The sequence below is a fragment of the Phodopus roborovskii genome, unplaced genomic scaffold (genome assembly GCF_943737965.1).
Source record: "Phodopus roborovskii unplaced genomic scaffold, PHOROB, whole genome shotgun sequence".
NCBI classification, from domain to species: Eukaryota; Metazoa; Chordata; class Mammalia; order Rodentia; family Cricetidae; genus Phodopus; species Phodopus roborovskii.
Window position 1 is genome coordinate 21,084,765 of NW_026126460.1, and position 22,037 is coordinate 21,106,801.

The following is a 22,037-nucleotide window of genomic DNA, read 5'->3' on the forward strand; positions in this document are numbered from 1 at the left end:
CTACAACTGTATAATTCTTAACTATTGTTTGGATATCACTGCATCTCCTTCTGATTTGTACATTTAATATGTGTTAATAGAAGTAGCATTATATATGAAGCTCAGTGCTGAGTGGAACATGAGAAGGGTAGTCCAAGAGTCTGGTTCCTTGTGGGAGGGGCCACATTCTAAGCTGCTGGGATCTGAAACAGGGTGTAGTTAGTTCTCCATGTGAGCGAGTTCTGCATCCTTGAATCCAACTAAGTATTTGCGACGAGTCCTGTATATTAACCAAGCAGGAACTATAAACACATTTTAATGTGTATTTATGAGAACACAAGATACAATTAAACTGCTAGGCATGAACATATGAAACACCCTATCCCGTGTCACCCAAGGAAATGAAAGTTTAAAATAATGTGCCATTTTTACTTGGTAAGATTAACAAAAATGGAAATGGGTTGGCCATGTCAGGCACTGGGAAAGGCTTGGGGTGATACTTGTCTTTCTATTCAATGTTCTGCAATGTAAATATTCCATATGGCTGCTTTCAAGCTATGAACATGATGTCACTGAACCCAGAGTTGGGAAGAAATGTGCAGAAGCAAGCCACTGTCTGTGTTTCTGCCAGACAGATGCACTGGACATAAATAACCTCTACAGCAGAAATTTTCAAATGCAGTAAAATAGTTGGAAAAACTGATGGTTTTAAATTGTTATTATCTCTGCAATATAATTTGTTTAATTATACATCTATATACTATAATCTTTTAATGATTGCTGCATTTAACAGCAGGACCACCAAATCCTTGGGAATCTGACAGTCATTTCTCATGAACTGGTCTAGCTCAGTGTTCCATTCACACTCAGCTTCTTTGCTATGGAAAGCACTGTCAAAAAACCCCAGATTGGGCCACAAAGTCAGGATGTTTATGGACTAGGAGTCCCTATAGTTAGACCAAGCTAAAATTACTCACACAAGTAACAAAATAAGACAAGAGAGAATCATTACCAAGGAAAACCTTTGTTTCTTCAAATGCTCTCAGTAAGCCCCCAGGGTCTTCCTAGATGTCAGCAAGAACATGCCACTCATCCTGGAAACAAAACCCTAGAATCTTCTAGTTTCACTTGCTCTGAGTTAACCTAAAAAAATCGAGAATTTGGGAGTTCACAAAGCTGAGCTGTTCTCACTTTCCCAGCAGCTTTACTATGACTCCTCTGACATTAGGGTTGTGACAATAGTTGCTTCAGTTACTTGGCAGAAACTTGAAGCCACTTTTGCTTAAAACATGAACTCTTCACATGAGCTTTAGAACTCTGCTACGTGACTTCAATGGAACAAAAGTCTTGGCATGTCTTTCATATTGTGTCTGTCCCTTTTGTGTTTGAAACCTTAGGTCAGATTCTATTTGGCATGCAGATATACCGATCACTTTAAAATGTTTTGTAGGGCTGGAATGATGACCTGAGTTCCAACCTGGAGCCTATAAGGTGGAAGGAGAAAACTGACTCCTGTAAATTGTCATCTGTCCTCATGTTTGCCATGGCATGAGCAAGTACACACACACACACACACACACACACACACACACACACACACACACACACAGGCCCAGAAGTAGTGGTGCATGCCTTTAATCCCAGCACTCTCGAGGCAGAGGCAGGTGGATCTCTGTGAGTTCATGGCCAGCCTGGTCTACAGAGTTCCAGGACAGCCTCCAAAGCTACAGAGAAACCCTGTCTCAAAACAAAACAAAAACACCCTACAAACTTTTAAGTTGCCTAAGACTATCATACAGGATTAGCTCACCCCATTGCCATCAGAGCTGCTTTTGAGTGTCTTATACCCTGGCCTTGTCCTCTCTGAACCTGCACTTCCTCAGCCTTATCAGAAGGTTCAGACCAAATCACAAGGCCAGGGCATTTACGTGACAATGAGTAACTCAGTGGTTCCTGGGTTAAGTCACCACACATTAGCCTGCAAGCCACAAGACCAGAATGTGTGTGCACAAGAAGGAAAAGATCTTTTGAAATCTTCCCCATGACCAATGGGCAATTACTAAACCTTAATCCATCCCAGAAAATCAATGAAAATTTGCTGCTTGTTTCTGTTCAGCGAGCTGCAGTCTGATGTCCCTTTCAATCACTGCTCGGCATGGCCTTTGGCTCACACTGAAATTGGCTGGCTCAGTCTAAAATTATAATAAAGATGCCTTGCTTGCCTGTCTTGTCCATAATATGTGATTTGGTTTCCCTCTGTCCCTTATTTTCTTCCCCACTCTCCATGTATGTATGTATGTATGTATGTATGTATGTATGTATGTATTATGTTTGTATGTATGTGTTTTTGAAACATGGTATCATCAAGTAGCCAAGGCTGCTCTTGGATTCATATGTAAACCACCCGAGCTCTCAACTCACAGCAATCCTCCTGCCTCAGCCTCCCCAAACCTGGAATTATAAGGCTTGGTCTTATTTCTGCTGTTGCTTTGCCATAGGATCTCCATCGTCTGGTATCATATTGACCCACATGATCAGTATCTGGGAAGTTTCTAGAAATGGAGAAAATCAGTTTACCACCAGACCCAAGGCATTGCTAGATTCCTTCCTTCCTTCTTTCCTTCCTTCCTTCCTTCCTTTCTTTTTTCTTTCAGAGCCGAGGACTACACTCTGATTGTCATGACTGCTGGATGAGCACTCTACCACCAAGCTGCACTTCCAGCCTGACTTTACTGCTGTTGTTAGGACGGTGTCTGACTCTGTAACTCAGGCTGGACTTGAACTCTCAGCTCTCCCATCTCAGCTCCCTGGGTACTGGGGCTCTGAGTGTGCACCATGATGAGCTTAGATGATCTGAATGAACATTGGAGTTTAAGATGCCGTGTTCCAGAGTTCCGAAACAAAACAACTCCTTAGGCCAGGTCTTACATATTAGCACCTAAAAAATGGTTTCAGATTACATTGCTGAATAAAAAAAAAAAAAAAAAAAAAAAGCAAATTCTAAAATGTTTACGAGGCAAATAAATACATTTAGGTAAGATGATACAGGTTTGGAAGGAGAGCAGTTGTCTGTGGGTAAGGGATTGTAATATGGATGTGAGGTTGGGATGGACAAGTCAGAATGACTGCAAGACCAAGAAGTCTCTAAGAGTCATTCCTGCCCTCAGCCTCTGAGCAAGTCCTCCTCACCAGCACTAGCTGGTGTTTGTAACGTTGCCATTCTTCATTCTTCATTTTGAGTTAACAAATACTGAAGTGCAAATACCTAGGAGTTGGCATAGCAATCAATTATACGGCTCATTGAGAGTTGATACAATATGCAAGTCTTTTCTAGTGCATCAGCTTATTAGAGGGGCCGCCTGAGTGGTAATGTGCCCCATGATTGTTAAGGGTGATTTGTGACTTGGGAAAGCAAGCAATACCATGAGGGTGTGTGTGTGTGGGGGGGGTTGTCTATGAACCCTGCCCTATCTGCTAAAATGGGCATGGTAAGGGACTGAATGAAATTATTTGATTCCTATCGATGCCAACACAGGGGCATCTCAATGGTGGCAAACACATTGTTCCAATGAAGAAATCATTTGCTTCAGGACAATATGATAGGAACTTGCATAGTCAGGCACAAATTGTCTTCTCACGGGTTGGGGACACTTTAGTTTCAAACATAGAACTTCTGCTCAAGGCTCATCTTCCATTGAGAACTACAGATCCCAGATACACCGAGGAGAATAACTAACTCAGGGATGCTAATTTTGAATCAATTATGTTCTAGAAGGGAAGCTTAAACGTTATTTATATTTTAGATGATTCCCCTCTCCCCAGTTTTTATGTGTATGGGTATTTTGCCTGTGGTGCCCAAGGAGGTCAGAAGAGGGTGTCGGATCCATTGGAACTGGAGATGTGAGCCTTCATGTGGGTACTGGGAATTGAACCTAGGTCCTCTGGGAGAACAGTAAGTGTTCTTAACCAATGAACCCATCATCTCTCCAGCCCCAGAGCGATTCTTTTGGCATGAATATATGAAGTGAAAAAAAGAAAACCTGACCAGGTGTTGGAGGTGCGTGCCTTTAATCCCAGCACTGTGGAGGCAGAAGAACGCAGATCATTGAGCTCAAGGCTGGCCTAGTCTACCAGAGTCAGTTCCAGAACAGCCAGGTTTACACAGAGAAACCCTGCCTCAAAAAGAAGAAAAGAAAGAAAGCCTGGAGATGAAACATGGGGCAGAGCTTTAGTCATCTTCCATCTGCACTAGGACCAGGGACTACCCATCCCATCTAGTCCTCTCTTCTGTCTTCCTGATCCTCTGTGGTGTGAGCATCCCCATGTATACACCTGCAAGCCCCTTGACCCCTAGGATTTGCTTACTTTCTAAGCAAAACAAAGCACAAAATCCCAACCCTGAAGGCACCTGCAGGCCCACCTGCTCCAATCTGTGTATGTCCGAACCCATGCAGCTGGAGAAACCCACAGCCATGGTGACTGCTCTCACTTGAAATTCATTAGCCTTCAAGGGGTTCTTTGTCCTGCCTAGGATTCCTTCATACTGGACATCCCAGGAGTTCCTTCTTCCTCCCACTACAGGACAGTTCCATCCAATGTCCTGCCCTCTGCTGTTGATTTTACTATGAAAGACTTCAAAGAGCACATGGTTCTTGTTTCCATGGGGTGGGGGACATCTGTGTTCCTCTGTAATTCAGCTCCTTCCACCTGCATGCAAGTTTCCTCTTCTTCCTTCCTTTCTATCTTTTTTATTTTTAAGTGTGTATTTTGTACTTTTTTGTGTGTGTATGTATGTATGGTATTGCATGGCTGTATGTGTGTTCAAATGAGTATGAGTGGACATGTGTGCAGGTGTACATACACATACATGCAGATATTGATATCCAATGTCTTTCTCCATCCTTAAAGCATGGTCTCTTAGTGAACCTGGAGCTCACAGATTAGGCTAATCTAGCTAGCCAGCTTTCCCCAGAGATGCCCTGTCCCTGCTCCCAGAGCTCTGGGATTGCAGGCATGCTACTATGACTGCAGAGTCTTTTCATGTGTGTGCTAGGAATCTGAACTCCAGTCCTCATACTTGGACAGCAAGTATGAGCCATCCCCCATCCTGCTTCTTATGTTCTTCAGAGTAAAGCCTCACTTCCTCGCAGCCTGAGGTGACCTGTGAAGATGGTTTGCTACTCTCTTGACCAGAAAGCCCTACAAAATCATGTAAATCAAGAGGTTCAAATCTTTGGGCTGGAGAGATGGCTCAGAGGTTAAGAGCACTGGCTGCTCTTCCAGAGGTTGTGAGTTCAATTCCAGCAACCACATGGTGGCTCACAATCATCTGTAATGAAATCTGGTGCCCTTTCTGGTGTCGTGCAGGCATACATGGAGGCAGAATGTTGTATACGCAATAAATAAATAAATCTTTAAAAAGAGGGAGGTGTTAAATCTTCATGTTCACTTGAAGAACACCTGTGAAACTGCCCAGGCCAACAAGGGTATACATATCCAAAAAGCCACCAAGTATCTGAAAGATGTCACTTTAAAGAGGCAATGTGTACCATTCAGGAAGTATAATGGAGGGGTTGATAGGTATGTCCAGGCTGGACACAGGGTCAGTGGTCAAAAGAAGTGCTGAATTTTTGCTGCACATATTTAAAAACCCAGAGCGTGATGCTGAACTGAAGGGTGTAGGCATGGAGCCCCTAGTGCTTGAACATATCCAGTGAACAAAGCATCGAGGATTCGCCCATGAACCCCTAGAGCTGATGGCTCATACATATAAAATACAAATAAATCTTTAATAATTAACACAAATAATTCTCTCATCACCCACTTCTAGCTTCCCTCCAGTGATGGCCTTATCTCCTGTTTGCTTTTGAGTCGATCTTTTCAGAAACAGTTATAAGACGCCTGTCTCAACAATCCCTCACTCAGTTGCAAACTCTGGAGTGACATTTTCACCTTAATCCTTCCATCGATACTTCTCTTGTCAAGGTTAAAAAAAAAAAAAAAAAAAAAAACCCAGCCACCAGGATGCATTACATCCATCAGTCAGTTTCCAGTCCTCACCATACTTGACCCACAGGCTTCTGTCCCTCACGGAAACTCTCAGCACTTGGTCCCCAGGCAAGTTACTTGCCCTTCTGGCTGACTACTCCTTTTCCCCCATCCCCAACTCTTTCCAGTCTTCTCGATTTCAAGTGGACCCCTGTGGTAGTATGAATGAAAATGGCCCCCCCCAGGAATGGGGGCTGGTGGGGGGAACAGGGGAGGACAGGAGGGTGTGGGAACTGGGGTTGATATGTAAAACAAGCTTGTTTCTAATTTAAATTTTAAAAACTATATATATATATATATATATATATATATATATATATATAAAGAAAATGGCCCCCATAGATTTGTGTATTTGCATGCGTAGTTCCCAGGTGATGAACTGTTTACAAATGATTAGGAGGCGTGTCCTTGTTGGAGGAGCTGTGTCCCTGGGAGTGAACTTTGAGGCTTCAAAAGCCCAGGGCCAGCCCCAGTGTCTTTCTTGCTCACTGCACCTGATGACCTGATGACTACGGATCGAGATGTAAAGCTTTCAGCTACTTCTCCAACACCATGTCTGCCTGCCTGTCTGCCTGTCTGCTGCCACCACCCTTCCCGTGATGACGATGGACTAACCCTCTGCAGCAGTAAATGATCCTCTGATTAAATGTTTTCTCTTTTATAAGGTTGCCTTGGTCATGGTGTCTCTTTGAGTTCTTAGAGCCCACCCACTCTCACCCCTTGCCTGGTCTGTCCCGATCTTGTGGCTTGAATTAGTGTCTACCCCTTGACAGTCCCCAAACTTATCCATCTCGATCCCAGATGAAGCCCTATACATTCACCTGTTTATTTAAAAATCTCCACAAGTCAGGGCGGGAACCGTGGAAGAGCACGGCTTGCTAGCTCACCTCGACTCATACTCTGCTAACTGTCTTACATAGCCCAAGACCAGCTTCCTAGGGATGGTGCTGCCCACAGTGGGCTGGGCACTTCTGCATCCGTTAATAAACAAGGAACTCTCTCACAGACACGCCCACAGGCCAGTCTGCTCTACACAATTCTAACGCACTAATTGTGACACTCCTGCGTGGGGAGAAAATGGCCTAGTATATGCCCACATTCACAATGCCAATTTTCTGTCTGTGGTTGTGTGTTTTGTAATCACTGGGGGAAATGGAGGGTAAGAAACACACACCTCTCATTTGTAATGCCCTGTGAGTATATAATTATTTTAAATGAAAAGGTTTTTCTTGAATGGCCCTGGAAAGAAAACCAGATACTCCTGCTGGGTGATACAGAGACAGAACTGGCTAAAAGCCTTGTGGGTTTATAGGACACTAAAAGTGACCTTCACAAAGGCCCCAGGCAGTATTGCCCTCAAATGTCAACAATGCCGTGCAATTATTGGCCATATAACAAAGCAGTTTTGAATGCGCACTTGGCTCTCATATCTCTCAATTTTTCTATCTATTAGCTGGAGGTCATGTTTGCCCTGATATGCTGGAGCCAGCAGACACTCAACTCATTGCTCTTCTCCATTCGTTGACCAAAACATGCCTGGGAGCCACCACCCAGATTGGCAGACATTACCAATTGGTACTGATTTTTCCCCCCTTTGAGTTTCAGTTTGCCCATCTGGAAAACAAAACAAAACAAAACAAAAAACAATGAAGGAAGACAAGAGCAATTATCTCAAAATGCAATCCAGGTTAAATGAGATAACACACCTAGGCACCTATGGTTAAATTTGTCAGTGAAAAAATGATAGTTGATGTAACCTCTCTTACACTGTTGCGTTGTTAAACTTTGAGAAACTTGAGGGTGAGGTTATGTCTTGATCTTTGTGTGTGTATATGGTGTGTGTGTGTGTGTGTGTGTATGTTACTTATCCTGGCATCTTTAGAAACTGGCACAGTATCTGATTTATATATTAGATGTTAAGTAAATGCTTATGGAATTGTTGTACGCTTCTAGAAAATTCTCAGTTGGCCTTAGGTCTATAGAGACATGCTTAATCTTTGATCCTGGGGATTTTCAGGCCCTGGGGGCCCTCTGTCATGGAGTTCTGGGACACTCCCCACAAACACAAGGCTTCCCTTAGCCCTCACCTCCAAAGACACATGCCCCTGGAGCCCTCCCTCCAGGCAGCAGGAACAAGGTCCTGGGCCTGTCCCTCCTCTGGGAGCTGGTGTAGGGAATTTTTGGCTCCTAGCCTGTCTGACTAGAGGTCATTTAATCCTCTCTGGATTTGTCCTGTTTATTTTAGTGAACAGGGCTGTTTACTTTTGGTTCTTAGTTCTGGGGGTGCTTGCTCATTTTGCTTCCCTTTTATTTACTCTTTGTAAGCACTTGGGTTTGAGTAAATATGTCTATAAAGTTCCAGGAACCGGGTTAGTCTGTGTCTGGTATTTTAATGGCCTTTAAACAGTGTCTTCTCAGGTAAACATTTTATAGATAGATCGAAAAGATAGGAGGATTCCAGTCTGAGCGGCCTCTGACTCCTTTCAGGCTGACAGGGGTTCACCAATAGCCTATGAATCATGGCTTTTCATCAATAATAAAAATGTCAAAGTCAACACTCAACCGAAAAGAGAAACTGATCCACCCTGCTCAGCCAGTGTGAGAAACATGGTAACTCTTTAACCCTTGGGACAGGTGCAAGGAGCCACATCCCCAGGAGTGCTTTTTAAAATGCACATATCCTGAGCCCTAAGCCTGAAAATTCTGGTTTGGAAGATCTGGCCTGTGGCCTGCAGATTTGCATTTTTAGCAGGAACATTGAGTGATTTTGCTATCTTTGGGCCACTCTGAGAAGCAGTGGTCCAGAATCTCAAAAGCCCTCCTGCCTCTGGGTGGGCTGTGCTCCAGCTCATTGCTATGTTGCTGGGTGCCACAGTGAGCTGGGAACAAACTTGTTTGCTGGCAATGACTGCATTGTAGCTGGAGTATGACGGGGTGATGGGGAGCCTTCTGCTGAGCCTCGAGCTCCAGGTCTAACCTGTTGGCAGACGGAGGGAAGAGACCATATGTCCCCCAAAATTCCTAAGACAGTGCACCTCAAGGAAAGTTGTCACTGGGAATAGGTGGTCTTGACTGCATGGGCCAGGACATTCTCATTGAAAACAGGAGAGACAGGCCTGGTTACCTTGTGGTAGCCAAGAAGCCGGATGTTAAGAAAAGATGTGGCAAAGAGAATGAGCCCCACGGTGACCTGGCTATTCCTCCTGAGGCTGGGGTCCAGAGTTTTCCTAGGCAGAGAGGACACAAGTACCCTCTGGCTCAACCTGAAGGATGCTCACTGTATTGCTTTAGCCTGCCACAGTGTCATGGGTGTAATCTGGAATACGGCTATTTCGTAGAGTCCCATGCTGAGTGTAGTAGCCTATGTTTAAAGGTTATTCTCCTGGCCTGGGACAGTGATTCCTGTGTTCTGGGAGGCCATAGGCAAAGACTTTGTCTCACTGAAGAATCCCTGGTTCCTCCCATCAGCCGATGTACTCATCGTTCTATCTGCATGCATTGGCATGCCTGTGGTCTGTCTCTCCCATCAGAAGGCAGGCTCTTCAAGGGCACACCTGTTTTGTCCCCTGTAGAACCCAGAGCCTAATAGTCAATTCTCCATAAATTTCTGGCACATGAATACTTGGATGAAAGGCATCCTTGCCACCCACAATCCTTTCATTTACTCATCCTACAGCACGCTCTGAACATCTGCTGTGGGCCAGGCTCTTGTCAGCCTGAATAACTCCTTTTCAACCCTGAGCAGCTACCAGGCTGGCGCTGGGAAACTGGAGACACATTCTTTGTGTAATGCACCCTGACAAGGCTTAGATCTGAGGTCTGATGGAGACGGGGCTGCACGGGAGAATCGAGCTGCAGCAATGACAGGTTCTTAAGTTAGAGAAATGGTGTCTTGTCTAGGAGGATTTCCCCCTCCTGATTCAGGGAGCCCCATCTGCCCTGAGGCCTCTCTGCCTCTGCTGACAACCACGGCTGCTTGTTTCTGCTAAGATTGCAGCAGGGTGCTTCTAGAGCAGCAATCTATAAAACACCATTTACAGCCATAACCAAACCACAAAAATCAATCCCTAACGCTTACTCCCATCAACAAACATGCTTAGGGCGCCTTCTGAGTGTGGAGCACAGTTTTTAGGTGTCATGGGAGATAAACCAATGAATAAAATAGGACTCTGTCCCAAGGGGGCTTCTAATCTCCTTAAGGAGACAAGATACCTAGAGATGAGATGATAAAACATGTGATGGGTAAAATTGTGCATGCCAAGTAGCAAAAGAAGGTTCTAGAACCTTGTAGCCCAATGCAGCAGCCACAGGAGGCTACTGAGCTCTTGAAAAGGATCTATGCACTTTTTGCACGATGAGAGGTGCTGCAGTAGAAACTAATGTATAGGTCAGTCAGTTTAGAAACAAAATGTATCTGGGCATGCGCGGTGGTGGTGCACACCTTTATTCCCAGTACTCCCAAGGCAGAAGCAGGTGGATCTCAGTGAGTTCCAGGACAACTTAGTCTACAAAGTGAGTTCCTGGGCAGCCAGGACTGCACAGAGAAACCCTATCTCAAGAAACCAAAACAAAAAAAGGAAAGAAAGAAACAAATAAAATGCTCCATTCAAAATATTGATCATGTGGTAAAATCCCATTTTGGATAGATAAGTATGTTGTTATTAAGATTAATTCCATCTGTTTCTTGAGTATTTCTTTAAATACTGTATGGCTCCCATTGCATTTCCCCTGGACAGAACCAGTCAGGCATTTGAGAGAATCCAGAGGGGAGCCATGGTCTGTGCTGTCAAATCTGCGAATTCTGAGGTCCTGAGGAAATGAGAGATGTAGTCGGTACAGCAAAGGAGTCAGGGGCACATCTGAGACATTCTCAGAAGGAAGGAGGGTAGTTCCACGGGCTGAACACCCCAGGGACACGCTCAGCAGCTCTCCCTTCCTCCATCTATTTTCCAGAAGGACAGACCCAGAAGCACCTGCAGCTTCCCACCCATGACCCCAGATGGGGATCTGGCTAGAAATGAGGAACTGTGTTTGGATGCTGAGTACTGGTAAATGAAGTTCCCAGCCAGGCCATACATGGCAAGAGTAGGTTTTAAAAAGGTGTTGCACTAAGCTGGCCATTACAGCACACCTGTAGTCCTGGGGAGGCTGAAGCAGGAGCTCATGAGGTCAGCTTGAGCTACACAGCCAAGACCCTTTCACAAAAAGTAAAACAAACAAAAAACCTTTCTCCAACCTGGCTCCCAGCTCTGGTGTTCTGGGCTTGGATAAGAGCATTGGTCAGGGAAGGAGAGAAAGCAAAGATTCTGGTGCCCCTGGAATTGGGAGTCTGTTTGAGGTCCCCAGGGAACAGGGTGACCTGGAGGAGGAAGCCAGGCTCTACCCTAGCCAGACGAGGGTATGTTCTGTCCAGGACATCTGGCAGCTGGAATCCAATGTGGTGTTCACTTTTCTGCCTCAGGCACTGCTTCTCACCTCCCCCAAAGCCACATGTAGACGCTGTAAACACTTGAACACAAGGATTAGCTCCCTATGTGGTGTCTGGGACATTGTGAACAACTCTTGGTTGTCGCGTCTGTATCTGTGTTAAATTGATTTTTTTTAACCCCCAGCACTTAGAACATGAGGCTTGGTACATATCCAGTGTTCAATACATATTGATGCATAGATAAATAAAAGAAGGAAAGAGTGCCCCTGTGAACAGAGGGTAGATTTATTAAACCACAGATGCAGATTCTTGGAACGGGATAACCCTATCCTGGGCTAGGTTTTTGGAGATGGCAGCATGAAGGGTTTTCACAGGCAAGATCCCACAGTGTCTGGGTCACAGAACTATGGTATTCTGCTCATAGCATTCCTCCAACTGAAGAACTGTCTGCCTTCATCTTAGGCTTAAAAGCCATCTTATAGTAAAGTCAAACTAGGTTCATTCCTATTTATGATTAAACCTCTGTTTCTCATGGATTGGACAATGCCCTACCCGTAACCTTGACTACAAATGGTTCTGTACTGCCTGTTCCAGGAACGACAATCATGTCTTCATTTTAAAAAGTTAACAACCAGCCCGAGTGATAGTGGCCCACATCTTTAATTCCAGCACTTGGGAGGCAGAGGCAGACTGATCTCTGAGTCTGAGCCCAGCCTGACCTATAGGATGAAGTCCAGGACAGTTGGGGCTATGCAGAGGAACCCAGTCTCTAAAACCCCAAAACCCAAAACAAACACGCACACACAGAGGAAAGCAAAAAACAAAAAGGTTAATAATCATCTTGCAACCCTATCTTTGTTTCAAAGGGCTGTTATAGAGGTACCTTTTGTGATAACCTGTTTTACAACCACCTTGTAACTTGTTATGCTTATGTTCTACTTCTATAATCCCACCTATTTTGCCCACCAAATCTCCCATTTGGAAACCCCCAACCCCTGAGGTATTAAAAAAAAAAAAAAAAAAAAAAAAAAAACCCTCTCTTCCTCAAACTCTGCCTTAGGGGGAGGCAGCCCATGTACACAAAATAAAAGGCTTGCTTTAATTAATTTCCTGCTGTAATTAATTTGGCCATGATGAGTTTAGTCAGTGGTTTTTCTCCTCCCATCTTTGGGATTACCACAATGTATCTTTCCTTGTGACTCTGGACTCTGAGACAATGTGTCTAGGTTAGCCTTTCACCACTAAACCTTGCTTCCTAGTTTTCGATATTACTAAGTACTCTTTTAGAAACCCCTAAGGTCTCCTTAGAAGCAAGGGTAGTATGAAGAATTCTAGGAAGATTAGATGAACCTAACGTGGGTGTGGGTAGTTCAATGAATGTCTGAACAGTTAAGGAAAAGACTTCCCAAAGCTAACAGGAAGACGGCAGTTTCCAATTATGGCCACTGGAGGGCATCTGGACCATGGAATACCAGAGCTCCACCTCCCACACCTTTGGAAAACTGATTGAATTCAACAAACGTTTCAAAATCGTTACAATAATAATAGCTCCCGTGTGTTGAATATCCAATTCAGTGCTGTATAAATATATACATACATTTTGTTTAATATTCACCACAATTGTGAATTGCTTAAGGAAAAACTGAGGCGTAAGGGAATCAATGCTCTTACCTAAGGTCTCTTAGCTAAAATTAAGAAAAACAAAAACAAAAACAAAAACGAACCACAACAAAGCAACATTTTGGAGAAAGGACTTGAACCCCAGCCTGTAAGCACCAATAGTAAACAACAAATTAATGCAAGGAAGGTGGGGCAGGGCTCTCTGGATAGAGGCTGGGGTGCCATACAGGCTTTCATTCCAGAACAATTCACACATTCTGAAACAAGATGGATTGCTGACAGTTTGTACATTTCATACGGTAATGTTTCTGTTTCCTCCAGAAATGATGTTATTAACTAAATGAAGTGTCTTACCATCTATGGTATCTTAACATGGAAGAAAGTCTGGGCGATACAAGGCAGGAAATGATGTTTCCATTGGACACTTTTTAAACAATTGCTTAGAAGAATCCAAAATATATTGAACATGTTGTTTGGCCATGCTGGCATGACACCCAAGGCCCTATGGGTGCTAGTCCAGCCCTTTCCCAGCCAGCCATATCCCCAGGCCTTTAGTTAGTGCCTAAATAACACCTGGCATGTACCCAGAATTGCCCATAGCGCCTTGCATGTTTCTTAGTTACTCTTCAGGACTCAGGATCACAATCTTATGATCCCATTTACTGAAGACCCAGAGAGGGCAGCAACACACCCAAGGTCACACAGTAAGAGGAGGAGCTGAGAGAGAGTGCCTCCGGTGGACTAGCTCCTGTCTGGGCTCCTAGGAGGGAAGAACTGGATGGTCAGCCTCGAAGGAGAGGGGAGAGTTCCATGGTAGAAGAGAAACGGTGCCCCAGTCAGACGGACAGCAAGAGTAAGGCTTTGGGGTGAGTCATCCCAACAGGCGACCCTTTGCTTTGTGAGGCCAGTGGTGGCTAGCAGAAACCTACACGGACAAGATTTATCAGGACCTCATCAAGGACAAGTCCACATGCACAGTCCTACATAGGTAATATTTTAGCTCAGTGTGTATTGGAAACTGCTAATTTCGGGTGGGAAGAAAAGGGGTTCAACTGAAGGGCCAGGACTGGAAGTGGGGTGGCTTCTGTCCAGTGAAGAGCTGAGGCCTCCCTGGCCGGGACCCTCTCCAGTGACAGGCCTTTTGGGAAGCGCAGTATGTGCTCAGGAAATGGCCAGATTGGATTTCAGGGACGATTAAAGGAGCTAAATCTGGCCCGAGCTGGGGGAGGGGCCAGGAGGAAGAATTACAAAGGGCCAGCAGCTGGGAGGCCCAAAGGAGAGGGCCTGGGACCCAAGGGTGGGGGTGGGGATTCCCAAGCCAGGCCGGAAGCCCTTTGACCCCAATAAGGCCGGAATGCTGGGTCATCCTGTAGAGGCATTCTATTTAGATGGAGTTAGGGGTGGGACGGGGCAGATACCCAGTTGAAAAGAGATGCTGAGCCAAGCTGAGAAGAGGAGAGAAATTAGGGTGCTGACCCCGTGCTGAGTTGTTGTGCCTGGAGCCCCAAGGCCTAGGCTCCGTGGATTGCCCTGTGATGGTGTGGAGCTGCAAAGAAAGAAGTGGGAGCAACTCGGATCCCCTCCCCCACTGGGTCTCGGCTCCTTGCAGCCCCTCCCCTCCCCTGAGTGGCAGCAGCGGCTGTGACCGCTCCCAGTCCCAGGGGTAGGAGCTCAGAGCTTCTATTCCGGTACCTAGGAAGGGAGGGCAGAGGAGGGCTTGCTTATCCGAGGCCTGATGAGGAGGGGCGTCCGGAGGACTCTGGGACCGGACCATTGTGGGTACAGCTTCTGGCAGGAGAAACTCTTCCTACAATCCTGTTGGGATGTTCGTGCAAAAAGAGCCTAGGGGCCATCTCTTGTCTCTGGCCCTGGGGCGCTGGGGTGCTGGGGCGGAGGAAATCCCCAGAAGCTGGCAATGGGCCTTCTAGTCTCTTTCCAACTTGGAGGCTTCAAGATCAGGCCCTAGGCTCCAGGCAGCCTAACTAGAAGGGATGTGTGGATGAGGCCGGTGGGGGGCAGTCTGTGGCCAGGGTGCAAACAAGGGAGTGTGTGGCATTGGCATTTGTTTGGGGGGTTGGGGGGTGCTGTGCCCTACAGCTAGGAAACCTTCACCCACCCCACCCTCACGCACCCATCTCAGCTCCCTCCAGGAGGGCCGTGGGGTTGGAGAGAAGTAGGACCAAATGTTGGAAAGCAAACCAACACGGGACTTCGGATGGAAAGCCCCTTGTAGGGTTGAGTTAAAGAGAAGAGACTGAGGTCGAGGCTGCCAAGTCTACTGTGTGCCTCACACAGAGAAAAGAGCAGAACTTTTAAGGCCACTAGGAAGGGCCACATCTAGGCGATTTTGTTGTTGTTGTTCCTATTGTTATTGTTGGTGTTGGTGTTGATGGTGGCCTGAGCTGCAGGCAGCTTTAAGGAACTTACCCCTCACCTCTCCAAGCTCTACTCATCTGCTCTGTAAAAGGAAGACAGAAATGGCTGCTTCCCAAGATTGTGAGGATTAGGCACGGTTTCTTAAAGCAGCTACCCACAGTACCCTGCCTGGTGCAGAGTTGGTGCTCAGGAGTGGCAGCGAGGCCCTAGGAGACCTGGTAGACTGTGTGAGATCTGGAATCATGGCAGTGAGTCTTGGCCCCGTGCCTCTGACCGGAAATAACTGTCGTGGAGCTGGGTACAGTGTGGTAGAGGCTGGCCTTTACTGAGAGAGCACTGTGATGAATGATTTCATTTCTGGTCTTATTTTCTCAATGCAAGATGCTCGTATCCTTTCACAGATGGGGAAACTGAGGCCCAGCAGTACTGAGGGTTGAGCCTCAAACCTCGTGTGTGCTAGTGTTCTGGCACCGAGCTACAGCCCCAGTGTTGTAGTTCAGGCTGGTCTCCAGTTCACTGTGTGTCCTGGGCTGGCTTGGATCCCTGGTCCTTCTGTCTACACCTTCTGAGTTCTGGGATTACATGTATGTACCCCATCTAGCTTCCTACATAGTTTTCTTTTTCCTTTCTTTTCCTTCCTTCCTTCCTTCCTTCCTTCCTTCCTTCCCTTCTTTCTTTTCTTTTTTCTTTTTAGTGTTGTTTGTTTTTTTTGAGACAGGGCTCTTTGAGTTGCCTTGACTGTTCTGGAACTAACTCACTGTGTAGACCAGGCTGGCCTCATATTTAGAAATCCTCCTGTCTCTGCCTCCTGAGTGCTGGGACTAAAGGTGTGGGCCTTTATATTCTTCTTGTTTTGTTTTCTGACAAGGTTTCTCTGTGTAGCCTTGGCTGTCCTGGAACGCGATTTATAGACCAGGCTGGTACTGAACTCACTGAGATCCTCCTGTCTCTGCCTTCGAAGTCTTGGGATAGAAGGTGTGTGCTATCAACGCCAAACCTTCTTCTTCTTTAAACATTAAAAAATGATTTTTTTTAATTTTATGTGCATTAGTGTTTTGCCTGCATGTATGTCTGTGTGAGAGTGTCAGGTCTAGGAATTACAGACAGTTGTGAGCTGCCATGTGGATGCTGGGAATTGAACCTTGGTCCTCTGAGAGAACAGCCAGTGCTCTTAACCACTAAGCCATTTCTCCAGCCCTTTAATTACATTTTAAAAACATTCATTTTGTTTGAATGTGTGTGGATATGCATATGTGCCATGGCTCATGCGTAGAGGTCAGAGGACAATGTTCTCCTTCCGTTACATGTATTCCAAGAATTGAACTCAGGCCATCAGGTATGGCAACAGCCACCTTTGCTTGCTGAGCCATCTGGCTGGCTCAGCTGAGGCTCAGAGAGGAGAATAAACTCCTTCAAGAGGGATCTGTTCAGGGTCTGAATCCAGGCAGGACCTACCTGCTTTTTCCCAATTAGCTCTCTTGCTCAGACATCTGTAGAGTCCAGTAGAACTTGAGCCATTGTGTTATTCTTACTCCATGAAGGGTAAAGGCTAGGGCTATAAGAGCATATCACAAGTCAGGTGTGTGTACAGGCCTGTAAGTCCAACACCTGAGAGGCTGCATAGCAAGACCCTGTCTGGGTGTTCTCTGAAATTTCAGACCCAGTTTCAGTGTGAACCTGGATGGTTGAGAGACTAAATATCCACCCACCAACAAGTACAGTCTGGGATACTGATGTGTGGTGTGGTCTGAAGTGTCAGAGAAGACCCTAGTGTCTGAGTGGACCCCCAACATGACCATGACTCAGTTGAGTGTATGAAGAGCAGGGTGATCCTACACAGCTATAAATAGCAGTTGTGCATAGTGGCCCTGTGAGGTCATTGCCAGCCGCTCGGGCCCTGTTTAAAGCACTCATGGCTTCAGAGGGCTGGAGGAAACCTGGAAAGGGCCCAGAACAGCAGAAATATGACCAAACTAGAGGGGCTGGAACCAAAAAGGCCTATGAGGAAAGATGAAAGGAATGGGGATGAATCAGAGAGAGCAAAGTGCTGAGTGATGACCCAGGATCCCAGCCTGGGGCCGGACTGAAGCTGCTGGTCTTTATCTACATGAAGAGAAAGGCGAGTAGAGTCTACCTTGCTTCTGGCAATCACAAGAATTAGCTCTGGTGGTGACCCGCAAGACCCTGCACTGCCCAAGGCTATCAACCCCTCCTTTCCACAGCCCTCAAAACCTGATGCTGTACCTGGTGTGGTGGTACACACCTCTAATCTCAGCACTTGGGACACAGAAGCAGGCAAATCTTTGTGAGTTCAAAGCCAGCCCGGTCTATGTAAAGAGTTCCAGGTCAGCCAGGGCTACACAGTGAAACCCTGTCTGAAATAAAAACAGTAACAATAAGCAATCAACAAAACAAACCCTGATTCCAAGGCTGGCCAAAGAGTGGGACCCCTTTTTCTCCTTGGCAGCTCTGCCTCGTCTACCCTTGGGCAAACTCAGGGCTGGCCAGAACTAAGAGGATAGTGATGAACAGAAAAGTTCAGAAGTGTCTCTTATAGTCCGCTGGGACTGGGGGCCAGGAGGGATATGGTGGGGAAACTGAGGCTCAGAGAACCCAGAAGAAGGTGGGTGTGCATTTGCTGTGTGGGCACCTAGTAGCTTCCAGGCTGAGCCAACAAGAAAACTGGGAGAAGGAAGAAAGGTATGGGGGGGGGGTAAAGATGGCAGGAGGTACCATAGAAGGTTGGTAGAGCAGGCAGGTCAGCTTGTGGGGGGCCAGGGCCTCTTCTAGTGGATACACCTGTGATCTGGTTCCTTTTAATGGGGCATCTGGGGTTCACAAAGACTCTAGACCACACCACACAAAGTGGCTCTGAAAATGCAGTAAGAAATTAACTTCTGAGTCAGCTATATGGCTCAGTGGGTGAAGGCATTTGACATTAAACCCAGTGACCTGAGTTCAAGCCCCAGAGCCCACATGGTAGAAAGAGAAAACTGTCTTCCACATATATGTTGTAGCATACTCCCTCTTAATAAACAAACAAACAAATGCTTTAAAATTTAAAAATTAATATTAAGCTGGGTGGTGGCAGAACATGCCACCATATTCCCATATTCAGGGAGTCAGAGGCAGGTAAATCCCTGTGAATTTGAGGCCAGCCTGGTTTACAGAGAGGGGGGGGGGGTTCCTGAACCGTCAGGGCTTCACAGAAAAGCTCTGTCTTGGAAAAAGAATTCTGGATCCTCCTGTCTCAGCCTCCCAGGCACAAGAATTACAAGCCCCCACTCCTCAGCCCTTCCTCAATGCTACTGTGACACCTCCTCTCACTCGACACCCACCTCCATGATGTCACCACCTGAATTTTGTGGTGCTTATAGTCCTTAAGGCATCATCCTGAGACCAGGCCTCCATCTCCTTCACCCCCCCCCATTCCTTCCCTCCCTCCTACCCTCATGGACACAGATGTCCTATTTGGTAAACGCTGGGGTGGGAGGAGGTGAGATGAGCCCTAGACATCTCCTACTTTGGCAGAAAACCCAGGGTACTTCATGTCTGTAAAAGGAGTGTGTGTGTGTGTGTGTGTGTGTGTGTGTGTGTGTAGGGGGGTCTGGAGCTGGGCTGGGGGTGAGGATTGGGGATGAGGAGCGGTGGAAGAAGGGATTTATTCCATGGGGGAGGCAGGGCAGGCGGAGGAGGAAACATTTGAGAACAAGAGAATGTTTTTAGGAGAAAGGAGGCAGAGGGTGGGTTTTCTAACCGAGTCACAGCTCCCCCCTTTCTCAATGCAGCAGGAGGGAGATGAGTTTCAGAGAGAACCCTGACGCCATTCTGGCTGGGGCCCCCAGCTCCAGCCCCGCCCTAAGGGTTTCAGGAAGAAACAATCGCCTCTGGGCATTCCTTCCCTTTTACAGTCACTCAGGAGCCTGCACCAGTGTAGGCTTAGGAGCTGGTAGTGAGGGAAAGGTGAATGGAGGCAGTCCGGGAAGGGGGGTGTCAGGAGGCAACCTTCCCCCTGGAGGCTCAAGCTGTCAGAAATGAGCGCTGTTCCCACCCCAGCAAGACCTGCCTTGGTCCCTCTCACAAAGGTCATGCCAAGGTCAGAGAGGAAATGGCCCACGTGGAGTGGCATGGATAACTACAGGTTGAACCCCCCAATTCCAATGGAAACTTCCCTGGGCCCGTGTTTGTGCCTCCAGCCATGTTCCCTATCAAGTGTGGCTTTGCAAGTGCTGGTACAGTTTGGATATGGTTTGTCCTCCTCGAGTTCCTATGCTGCAAGTCTGGGCCCCATGTTGATGTTAAGAGATCGCTGACATTGTAGGAGGTCTTTGGATGTGGAATCTTCTTGTTTGTATGTTTCTTTTTCCCAGTCAGGGTTTCTCTGTAGCTTTGGAGCCTACCCTGGAGTTCTCTCTGCAGACCAGGCTGGCCTCAAACTCACAGAGATCTGCTTGTCTCTGCCTCTCAAGTGCTGGGACTAAAGGCGTGTGCCACCACCACCCAGCAGGTTGTGGAATCTTTAAGAGGCAATAATGTGGGCTTGGGAGTCTGTAATCCCAGCACTTGGTAAGTGGAGGCAGAAAGATCAGAGTTCAAGGTTATCCTCTGCTGCACATCAAGTTTGAGGCCAGCCTAGGCTACATGACAAAAACTAGGTTGGTGACATAGGTAAAGGCACCAAGAGTGATGACCTGAGTTTATTTAGTCCCCAGGCCCTACAAGGTGATAGAACCGACTCCTGCAAATTGTCCTCTGATCTCTACATGTGCACCGCTTTGACCTCCCATGATCCTGAACAGAGTCCCACACACAAGGTGAGGCATAGTTGGAGGTGGGTGGGTTAGGGGGTGCATGACTGCTCTTTGAAAGTATTAATGTAGAGACTGGTGAGATGGTTTAGTGGTTAAGAGCACTTGCATGCTCTTGCAGAGGACCTGGGTTAAATTCATAGCATCCACATGTAGGCTTACTACCATCTGTAACTCCAATTCCAGGTGATCCAACGGCTCCTCTGGCTTCCATAGGCACCAGGTGCAGACATGCATACAGATAAAACCATATATGTATGTATGTCATATATGTATGTATATATTATTATTATTAAAATAGTTCTCTAGAAATTCTAATCAGCTCTCTGCAAGAGTAGGTTATAAAAATGGCATGACTCCTGAATCACTCAGGCTTCCTGCCTTGCTTTGTGATCTCTTCTGCATGCCTTCCCACTTTGTGATCTCATCGACCTTCATCAAAGCTCTTCATGAAGTGCTTAGACTCAGGCATTTTGTGAAATAAGACAGACAGGTGCCAGTCAGTAGAGGAAGGATCAGCTCTGGTTCCTGAGATCCTAGAATGCTGTTCCTTTCTGTGTTGCAAACAACACAAGAGTCTGGTTCTTACTTTTCCCATCCTGCAGTTTTAGCTCATCCAAGAGTCTTATGCTGGCTAGACCAGGGTCTCTACCCTAACTATCCATCTATGCCACTTGCCACCCATCTGTGTCATCCATGGAATCTTGGGGTTATTCGGGACCCTTGCCTCTCAGGGAGCCCTCTGTGAGGTCCAAGGCTTGCAGAGAATTGCATGTACCTTAGGAGCCTGGAGGCTGAGGAGAGCTTGGCAGTGTCCAGATACAAAAGTGGCTCAAGTAAGGGGCATTTGAAGGGGCAAAGCAGCTGAAGTTGGCAAATGGGTGGGGCCATGCCTGGGGCAATGTTTGCTACCAGCAAAGGTGTTCTCTGCTGTGTAGTGGAGACAAGGTAGGTGTAGATGGGTAGGCTTCCTGCAGTGAGTTCCTAAGCTGTGGAGGGGCTCAACTGGCCAGGTGTCTGCAGGAACCACGGTAGAGGAGATTTGTAGCACCTACACTGTTTGTTCTATGAATCCAGTGAAGGCCCAGACATTGAAATAAGAGACAATTCATCGGGCCATTCGTTCAATGGCAATGTCAGAATGCTGAATGCCACCGAATGCCCTTTATTGAGGGGACGGAGTGGGCTTAAATACTGACTTACAGCCAAGTGGAAAATAATGGGATTTTCAGGGTTAGCTCCTCCCCAAGAGCTGTGTGTTAGCAAAACAGGAAGAGTACCAATAACAGCTCTGGGGCAAGGGGTTCCGGCCAACAGCTTCAGGCTCGTTCAAGGTGCCTGGGGGTCCATGCAGGGCCCTACAGGTCCCCCTTTCTTTTAATATAAACTAACACCTATCTTAGGTGGCCAAGGACATCAGCATAATTCCTTACCCATCATTGGAGAGGTCACCCAGGCCCATAACCCTCCTGTCTTAGGTTGGATATTTACACCTTTCTGCCTTACCCGTCTCTGGTGATTAGTTTGTCTGTAAGTTCAGCCATATGGGGGCAGAGGCATTTTCTCTTGAGCCAAAGACAGTAGAATCTGTCTTGTTTGAAAGTTGGCCTGGGCTTGTCTAATGCTGTGGCGGTGTAGGCAGATCAGGTAGACGGTACCAAGTGCAAGGGCTACGAGCCCCAGTGAGAGAGAGCTTGCTCATTCTCTAGTCCTTGTAAAAGGTCTTCTGCACTGGCAGGTGGTACTCAGGTTTCACTGATGTACCAGATATTGGTTAA